This window comes from Camelus dromedarius, chromosome 33 (assembly GCF_036321535.1).
Source record: "Camelus dromedarius isolate mCamDro1 chromosome 33, mCamDro1.pat, whole genome shotgun sequence".
Taxonomy (NCBI): Eukaryota; Metazoa; Chordata; class Mammalia; order Artiodactyla; family Camelidae; genus Camelus; species Camelus dromedarius.
This window is the reverse complement of record NC_087468.1, coordinates 14,586,571-14,596,652: the sequence shown is the minus strand read 5'-3', so window position 1 is coordinate 14,596,652 and position 10,082 is coordinate 14,586,571. Positions and strand designations below refer to the sequence as shown.

The 10,082-nt window shown below is 44.9% G+C and overlaps 1 long non-coding RNA gene across 1 annotated transcript; it reads left to right on the top strand.

Annotated features, from left to right (window-relative positions):
* The first annotated feature begins 245 nt into the window (after positions 1–245).
* Positions 246–8,983, top strand: LOC135319880 (uncharacterized). The gene is made up of 4 exons (XR_010378876.1): positions 246–325; positions 6,799–6,824; positions 8,592–8,663; positions 8,830–8,983. It is a non-coding gene; the product is annotated as an uncharacterized LOC135319880 (long non-coding RNA).
* Positions 8,984–10,082: the final 1,099 nt, after the last annotated feature.

The following is a 10,082-nucleotide window of genomic DNA, read 5'->3' as shown; positions in this document are numbered from 1 at the left end:
CAGGGCTCGGCAGGGAAAGGCAGAGATTGAGACCAGGGCCCCTTGGCCCTCCTCCTGGCCGCCTCCAAGAAAGGGCTGGCAGTTGCCGCTGCTTCTGTTTCCTGGCAGGTGGCCCTTCAGATGTCTACGGTTAGGCTATAAAGCTCTGACTTAGACAACACCTCTTCTCTTCAGGTGACTGACTGATGTTTCCAGCCCTCCTTGTACGTCACCAGCCAGGGTGGGACCCAAGAACTTCTTGGGCGGTTGGTGCAGCTGAGGAGTTAAGAGTCTGATCTCTGGAGGTAGAGCGCCTGGACTGAACCCTCGTTCTGTCACTTACAAGGTATGTCGAGGCCTTGGGCAACTGCCTTACCTTTCTGTGCCTCTGTTTCCTCACATGTAAAGTGGGGATAATAATAACAGCACACACTTCATAAGGTGGCTGAGAGAGGAAAGTTAATAAAGCACTTAAAATTGGGAAAGGCAATTTAAAATCACAATGAGATAGCCACCCCTCAAACCAGGAGAACAGCTAAGATTAAAAAGAGTGACAGTACCTGAAAAATTGTGCTCTACACTAGAATTTGACACAACGTTGTAAAATGATTATAAGTCAATAAAAAAATGTTAAAAAAAAAAAAAAAGAGTGACAGTACCAAGTGCTGGTGAGCATGAGGAGCAAAGGGAACTCTTACACATTGTTGATGGGAATAAAAAAAATGACACAACCACTTTGGAAAACAGGCTGGTAGTTTATAAAATGCCAAGTGATTTTGTTTTACATTCCATTTATAAAATGAAATATACATATAAAGTGCATAAATATGAAAAGATGCATAAGTCTTCACAAAAAAGAAATACACGTTCACCCAGTGGCCCAGTATGTATTTACTTTCTGGGTATTTGACCGAGGAGAAATAAAAACATACAATCTCACAAAGACTTGTACACAAATGTTCATAGAAGCCTTGTTGGTAACAGCCAAAAAAGTAGACGTGTCAAACGGCCCCTCAGCAGGTGAACAGATAAACAGAATGTGGTGTAACCATACAATGAAATACTGCTTAGCAATTAAAAAAAAAATGATCTACTGCCATATACAACAATATGGATGAATCTCAAAAAACTTTATGCTGAAATAAATAAAACCAGTAACACAAGAGTACATACTGTGTGATTCATTTATAGGAAACTCTAGGCAAGACAAATCTAATCTCGAGTGACAAAAAGAGGCTGATATTTGTGTGGGGTGGAGAGAGAAGATTGGGTAGAGCACAAGGAAATTTTTAGGGTGATGGAAGTGTTCTCTCTCTATATATATTGTGATGGAAGCTGCATAGTGTACACATTTTAAAAAATTCAACCAACCATACAGTTAAAATATAAGAATTATTATATGGGAATTATAGCTCAATAAATTGGTTTTTAAGAATCTCCCTGTTTGTATATGATATGATTCTCCAGCTGAAACTGGGGCTAAACGATATCTTTGGGATTCTGTAGAGAAGACACAAATGTGGAATGGAGGAATAAACTACTATTTAATATTTGCAAGAAGTTGTTCTGTTCTAGACTAGAAACTGCACACAGGCAGGGTTCTTGATTGGTTTTACTCTGTGACGGCTGCCAAACAATCATCAGTGTAGTATTTGATACTAAATTGGAGCCCAATAAACATGTATTGAAAGAATGAACCTTTTGCGGCATCCTGCTTCTTTGACTTGATAAAAATGGCCGGGATAGGCTCTTAAGGTTCCTAAAGGTAAAGCAAGCGCTCATGCACTGTTCTTGGGGAAGATGCAGGACCCATGCGTTGAGGACCCTGGTTGGGAATGTGAAATTGTTCATGCTCTTGTATCCTGTAACTGCTTGAAATATCCAGCTTTCTCTCTGTACCTCTGTGTATCTTTCATTTTAAGGCGTGGGTGTGAGTAAATGTTATTTGACTGTGGATGAATCTCGAAGATGCTCTCTGTGAGAGGTTGCCTCTTACTGCGGTGATGGGGGTGGGGTTTTGGCTTGGTTTGGTTTGGGGAAGGGTGTTGCTTTCAGGGTCTGCGGGATGGAGGTGACAAGAGGAAGGGCCTGATTTAATGAGAGACTGTAGGGGACCCTAGGCACAAGCTGGGCTGCTTTGGGACCGAGGTGAAAAAGTACGGTGTTGGGGATGGAGGAAAGGGCATCCTTGACCTCTTTGACCGGATCTGATTTGGTACAGGGATGAATGAGCTGGGAGCCCGGGAGGCAGCTTGTGATCATGGCAGTGGCCATGGTGACACTCCCTCAGGTCTTTGGAACAGAAAAAGAAAGACGTGGCACATGCTGTATGGGAACCTTAGTGGTCAGAGAGGTTGTGGGCTCATGTGAGACACTCCTTTGGGGACCCCAGAGATAAGCAGGGAGATACCTTGTGGAAGTGGGTAGATCTGAGGATCAATAATCAAGCAGTGGTGGGGGGAGGGACTTGAGCTATTGTTTATTAAATATTAAAGTTAATGAGAATCCAATAACCAATACTATATATTATTTATGGACAAACACACATAGAGTAAAAACAGGAATGAGAAATACCAAATATGAGAGCCTGATTACTTCTGAGTAGAGGATGGAGCGGGATGAGATCAGGTGGAAGTGCACGGTGTGTATCAGTCACAGAGGCAAAACATCTGCAAGATATCTGCCCACCTCTGTCTTGCTGGCTGTCTGTCTATCTATCCATCTGTCTATCTGTCTGTCTCTCCATCTACCTACCCACCTAACAATTTCTATATGCTCTTTGTTATGGGATCTGATCTTATGCATTTGTGGGGGCTGGTGAAACATTCTCTGGAAGCTCTGATTCCGAGCTTTGTCCCTCCACCATGGGAGGACACAGCAAGAGGGTGGCTGGCTGCAAACCAGGAAGAGAGCTCTCACCAGAAACCAAACTAGCCGGCACATTAAACTTGGACTTCCCAGTCTCCGGAACTGTGAGAAATAAGTTCCTGTTCTTTAAGTCACCCAATCTATAGTATTTTTGTTATAGTGGCCCAGCCTTCAAAGTCTTCCAGGTTAAGAGCCCAGCATTTAAAAAGGGCTACCTGAGAGGGGGGTGGCATAGCTCAAGTGTAGAGTGCTTGCTTAACATCCACAAGGTCCTGGGTTCAATCCCCAGTACTTCTTCTAAAAATAAATAAGTAAACCTAATTACCCCCTCACAAAAAAATTTTTTTAAATAGATAAACAAAAAAATTTTTTTTAAATAAAATAAAAAGGGACTATCGGGAGACAAAAACTTCAACTCAGACATGGAAGGAAGTTCTCTGAGTGTAACAGCTCCATAGGACCCCTGAGGCATCTGAACTCATCCCACACAAGTTTAGCTACTAGCACAAATGCCTGGCAAGGTACATGCTGGAGAAGCAATGCAGATTAACCTATGTGGACTATGGATCAGAATTTTCAGAGTTCTGCCTGCCCAACAAGTGAGCCGTTGACCTTGGAACAAATCACAACCTGTTTGAGCTTCAGGTTTTTATTTCCGCCAGGAAAGAGGGGGAAATTATCTTTGCCCCACTTACCTGGTGAGGTTGTGTGAGGTTCAAATGAAACTGCTCTGTAATGTCCTTAATAGGATTCTCATTATTTCCACAAGAGGTCTATTCATTCCTAGAGTGGAAAGGAAGACAAGGTCACAGACAGACATGAAGGTGTGCCAGGACCAACTGTTCCCATCAAAGGCTTTCTGACCCCACTGGGGACCCCAGATGCTAAGACATACTCACCAACAGCCAACTACAGATGTGGGAAGCCCCAGCTACTGGTTCTTTGAGATGGAGACCCTGATACCCTCACAGCCCAGACCCCCAAACCACCCCTCAGCTCAGACAGCCCCTCAAGAGTGCTTTCTTTTCCTTCATAACTTAACAGCTTTTGTTATACTACACACAGTCAAGCCTCAGTATTTGCAGGTTCCACATTTGTGAATTCACCTACTTGCTAAAATGTCTTTGCAACTCCAAATCGGTACATGCAGCAGTTTCAAGGTTATTTGCAGACATGCACTGAGTAGACAAAAATTTGAGTCACCCTATGCACACATTTCCAGTCGAGGTCAAACAAAGCAGAGCTTTGCCTTCTTGTTTTAGTTCTCCTATGATACACTTGTCCTTTCTGGGGTCTGTTTAGTGCCATTTTATTTGCTGAGTCCTTGTGCTTTTTGTTGGTGGTTTCACTGTTTCAGTCGGCCCCCAAGCATAGTGCTTCAGCGCTGTCCAGTGATCCTTTAGGATGTGCCTCACAGTGGAAATACGTGTATTAGATAAGTTTTGTTCAGGCAGAAGTTCTAGCGCTTTCGCTGGGTGAGTTTAGTGTCAATGAATCAGCAGTGTTTATTGAATAAGGTGTCTTTCAACAGAAACACACGTAAACAAAGTTACGTATTGATTGGTTGATGGAAATCTTGTGATCAAACCTCACAGGAACCTAACCCTGTATCTCCCCTAGGAGCAATGGTTCAGTATTTGCTAATTCAGTGTTTGTGGTGACTTTATAGAACTACCACAGATAAAGAAAATGGACTGTATTTTGTTCATTTATTTTATTTCCTGTCTGTCTTCCCCACTACAGTGAAAGTGCACAAGGGCAGAGATTTTTGTCTTTTTTAAAATTCAATCTGTTTTGTTCATTGCTGCATCCTTGGTACCCAGAATGGCGCCTAGCACAAGGTAGGCACACCATGAAAATATGCAGAATGAGTCAATGGGAAGGGGAAGAGGTGGATGTTGATGTTGCTTCCCCCACTCCTGGCTCCCTCTCGATGGCACACAATGTAGCAGCATCCACCCAGCACTTATCCTAGCTGTGCTCAGTGTCAGAAAGACCCTTTTCTAATCACCCTGGACCCTCACACATCTTATAAGACCCTGTCTGGAACAAACCTAACCATTCCCTGCTTTGTTTCTCCTGAAGTCTTGTTTGCACTTAGCAGGTGTCAGTGAAATGCCTTGTATTTGATTATAAATCTTTTAATCCCAGCAGACTGGGAGATACAAGAGAACATAGACCTGGCTTATTTATCCACGGTTTTTGGCTCCTTGGCTCACGACACTACGGTAGACATGTGGCAGGTGTTACTGATAAGCTATTGAATGAATGAATGAATGGATGGATGGATGGATGAATGAAAACACTAGACAAACTCCCAGATTATGCCTACTTTACCAGGTTGTACTTCTCCACCCAAATCAACCCCATTTAGCCCTGTCTGACTCTGTCTTTCTGATATTTGTGTCTGCATGGAGGTGGCAGCCCCAGAGGGCTGAAGGTGGAGGGTGCGGCAGCCCCAGACTTGTATCCCCCAGGTTGGCAGCACCAGAAGACAGAGAATCTCTCTTCCCCCAGGTGTACATACCAAACCCAAAGAAGGGGCTGATTCCTCTTCTCTCCCCATCCCCAGCTTCTACCCAACCTCTTTGGCTTCCTGACATCTTTCAAGAGTGTCAACAGTCTCCTTGGTTACCATCTAAGGAGTTCATTTACTGCTCCATAAAGCTGGTGCTATAGACTGAATGTTCGTGTCCTCCCCTCCCCCAAAATGCGTATGTTTGAACCAAGTCCCCAATGTGTTGGTATTTGGTGGTGGGGCCTTTGCGGGGTGATTAGGTCATGAGGGTGGAGTCCTCATGAATGGGATTAGTGCCCTCAAAAAAAGCTCCCTCACCTCACCCCTTCTACCACATGAGGACACAGCAGAATGGCTGCCGACTATGAACTAGGAAGTGGGTTCTTACTAGACCTGGAATCTGCCAGCATCTTGATCTTGGACTTCCCAGCCACCAGAACTATGAGAAATAAATGTTGGTTGGTTAATGCCAGTCCGTGGCATTTTATTGTAGCAACTTGAATGGACTAAGACAGCTGGGCTGGACAAGCCCCGAGCCCAGCTCACTGCACATCCCTCTTTTCCCAAGGGTCCAGCGTCCTTTGGGCGAGGACCTAGAGAGAGTTGATTAGATTTCAGGGTAATGTCCAACTGAGAAATGCAAAGGAAGTTCAGACTTCCCTGCAATGCCATTGTTCCAGAAGACCTGGCTAACAAGTCCGGAAAAACAAGTAGCTCTCATTCCACACGTGAGAATTGTACAAATGTTGTGAGCAGAGAAATTGCCAGGAGAAACCTGGTTCATCCACCTGACTTCAGGAAACATAAAATTAGGCTGTCCAGGAAAGAAAAGTCCATCTCAACAATAGCAACAATAATGATGATGATGAACTGTGGCTTTTGAAACTTCAGTTTCTTATCCACAAAATGGCACTCTCCCACAGGTTTGTCTGCAAGATAAAATCAAATTAAATGAAGTAACATATATGAAGTCGGTAGCAAGTACCAGAGTGAACACAAAGGAAGAACTTCCTAAGTTTATGCTGCTTCCTTGCCACAACCAGTCTCTATCCCACCGAACTGGAGAATGAAAGCCGCAGATGATAACTGAAAGGAACACACACACACACACACACACACACACACACACACACACACACACACTTATCCTGGATATTTACATGCTTTACAGTAGATGACCAGGCTCTATTATTTTAACAAAATATATGTTTGCTTTTATATTTTAATTGATTCAGTTGAAAACAGTCACTTCAAATATAAGATCAGCATTAATACTTTGACCTAGCTGAGTGTGTCAAACGTGAAATTCTGGCTTTTACGATTTACCTAAATTTTTAAGTTTGCTGTCTCTGATTGGTAGACCAGAGAGGTTTTTCTTTTTTCCTAGTTATTTTAATTCAGAATTAATTAAAGCCTTTTCTTTTTCTCTCCAGGCAGAGGCAGGTTCTGTGGAAGCTGGGTGAGTTGCTACCATAAACTCTAATTAATCCGCCCAGGGCCGCGCTGTTGTGATGAGCCCAGGCTAGCCATGGGCACAGGAGAGTGATGCTTGTGGGACAGTTGGATCTGGAGGTGGGAAGCATTTAAACTGAGAGGCAGGGCCACAAGAAAGGGCCCAGAAAAGGCCGCTTTGTCTGTTCTTACTGCTGAGCTCATTAAAGTGGATTACCCCCAAATGACAAACTCATTCGTGCTACAGGCGCCCTTCAGAAGTCCGCCTGCATTTCCCCATGGAAACTGCTGAGCTGCTGTTCAGTCCAGAACAGCACCACCTTCTCTGATCAGCCTACAAAGCTGCTGAGTGTTCCAGCCTGAATTCTGGAGCCCAGGAGCAGGGAGCCTTCCGTGTGGGAGGAGGTGGGGAGGTGGTCCTGATGCAATGTTTTCCTTTTCCAGGGTACAGGTTGCTGCTGTTGACCCCAGAGAGTCTGTGTAAATATTGTTTTATGCGCACACCTGCACATCATTCTGGGAAGGGGACCCAAGTCTTTCATGAGACTCTCAGAGCTGTCACTACACCACCACCTGCCCCTTCCACACAAAGGTTAGAAATCTGTGTCTTAGTTCAGAACTTGGAAGGTCTGGTTCCCTCTCACCTTCTGTTCTGCTTCTCCTGAGACTCTCCTCATGGCCACACACCCTCTATCAGGAGGTTGGGGATCCTCAGGTGTCCCCTAGAGTGCCTATGACAAAGCTGGCTCTGCAGAGCCTGGATACCAGCCACTCCCTCCTCTCTGCCCCAAGCCCTCCCCCAAGGCCCAGCTCCTTAGCTCAGTCTCAGTCTCCCCAGCCCTGGAAGGGGTGGCAGGTGGCAGAGGAAAGCTTAGTGACTGCCCCTGCTGCAACTTGACCTTGGTTAATCTTCCTCCTGGTTAGTCAGGAGTCTGCAGATTCACACATCCACTCACGTTGCTTCTTCTTCCTGGACAGGCCCTTCTATCTGCAGGAAAGTCTCCCTTGACCTCCAGGTTGGAGCCGTGCTCTGGGCCCTTCACACGCCCTCTGAGCTCCTGGACGGCTCCTCCATTGTCTGTCCCCACTGACAATTTTGCATTTGTGATATTGGTGAGCATCCTGGGGTAGGGACAACTGGTATTCCAAACAGCCTCATTGGCTCCCTGGTGCCTGCTCACAGTAGGTACCCACTTTGTTGGATGAAGGACTGACTATGTGCTAAGGGTGGGGTACCATTTTCTTTCATGTCCCTAAATTGAGACTGCAGTCTGACAAATATAAACATGCCTATCTGGATAATGGGGTGGAATATTTGAAATGGGGATTGTCTCAGAAAACATGAGAAGCAGAGAGTTACAAACTTCAAACATTCAAGCAGCAACTCAAAAACCCAGGATTTTCAAATCTTTCAAGCCAACACTGCCCTCTTTAAATTTTATCCAAATTCTGCACCTCAGTGAATTTAAACAGTTTCCCTCTAGATCTGGCTTTGGTGAACCTTTACAAATATCCCTCAACACCATCTGGCATTTTCTTAAAGATCATTGGGAGGCCTTCCTGTCAGCACTGTAAGATTGTGCAGAAATCTCTGAAGTGAGGGCCAAGTTTGTCAGATTATACTGTTTTTTTCCATTCATCCCTAATACCACTGTGCCCTCCCTCAGTGGATGATAGAATTAGATCAATTCAAACCCAATGTTCTAACTTAGCAAAGATGCCCCAATTAAAAAGGAGTCTGTCTGTATTTCTTTGACTCTAAGTGTCATTTCAGCTTTGCAGACTGTGTAATCCTGTCTCCACGAGGGACCAGGACCACAGCCTGGGAACAGCAGCAACCCCACTGGTGAGTTGGGGAGGCGAGGGGGGTGCAGTAATGTTCCCCAGATTTTATATCCACCCAGGACCTCAGAATGACCTGATTTGGAAACAGGGTCTTGTAGATATAAGCAGTTAAGAGGAGGTTATACTGGATTAGGCTGGACCCTAATTCCAGCGGCTGCTGTCCTTAGGTGAAGAGGAGACACACAGACACAAACAGGGAAGGCCTTATTTATGATGGAGGCGAGGACTGAAGTCATGCATCTGTAAGGCAAGGAACCCAAGGACCGCCGGCCACCATCAGCAGCTAGAACAGAAGCATGCTCAGATACTCCCTCAGCATCCCCGGACGGAACCAATCCTGCTGACACCTTGATTTCAGACTTCTGGCCTCCAGAACCGCGAGAGAATAAATACATGTTGTTTGAAGCCACCCAGATTGTGGGAATTTGTTACGGCTGTTCTAGGAACCTAAAACAGGCAGCTGCCTTCAGGGTCCCTGGGGAGCTGCCTTTGTTTTCTCCGCGTTCTCTGGGGTCTGAGCTCTTCCTGCATCCCTGGCGGGGCCCCGGGTGGGAATCACAGTCATACGAACAGAACACACAGGGCCATGGGTTTGTGATAGCTAGCCACAGGGCCGCCCTCTGAAAACAGCCCCGGGCAAAGTTCAGGCCCGGGCCCACGGCCAGGAGGCAGTCCACAGTTCGGTTGCCCCCTCTCTACAGTTCAGATGACAAAATGGCCCGGTGGGCAGGTAACATTAGTCAATGAGCAGAATTTTACTAAAAATAGGCAAGGCTGGGTGCTGGGGAGACAACAAGGAGGCAAAAGCACTTGGAGGTTATGATCCAGTTCTTATTAATAATGTAATGATAAAAAGAAACTACCATTTATGGAGCACTCAGCATACCCGCCAGCATGCTAAGCACTTTACAAGCATTGTCTCATTTTAGCCTCACAGCAGGCCTTTGGACGTAAACAATGTGCCCTGAGTCAGAAAACTAGAAGGTAACAGAGAAGGGCAGATAAGATATGTGCACATAAAAAGAAAAAAAGGGAGAAACAGCAGAACTGAGGATAGCATGTGTTTTGGACATGATTTAGCAAGAGAAGCAACACTGTGGGAAAATCTGTAAAACAGGGACAAAGTTAGTTCCAACCTCATGGGTTGCTCTGAAGCCTAAAAGAGCTAATGTTTCGAAGGAATGTTTTTCTTAAATGTCTAGCATATCTAAATATTAGGTATTCTAATTATTATTAAAATGGGTAGGGTTAAGAGCCAGAACCTTCCAGATGGGAAGATTACTTAAAGAAGAGATTCAAGATAAACCACAGATTCATACTGTACAGCACAGGGAACCATATTCAATATCTTGTAGTAACATGATGAAAAAGAATATGAAAATGAATATATGTGTGTTTCTATATGACTGAAGCATTGTGC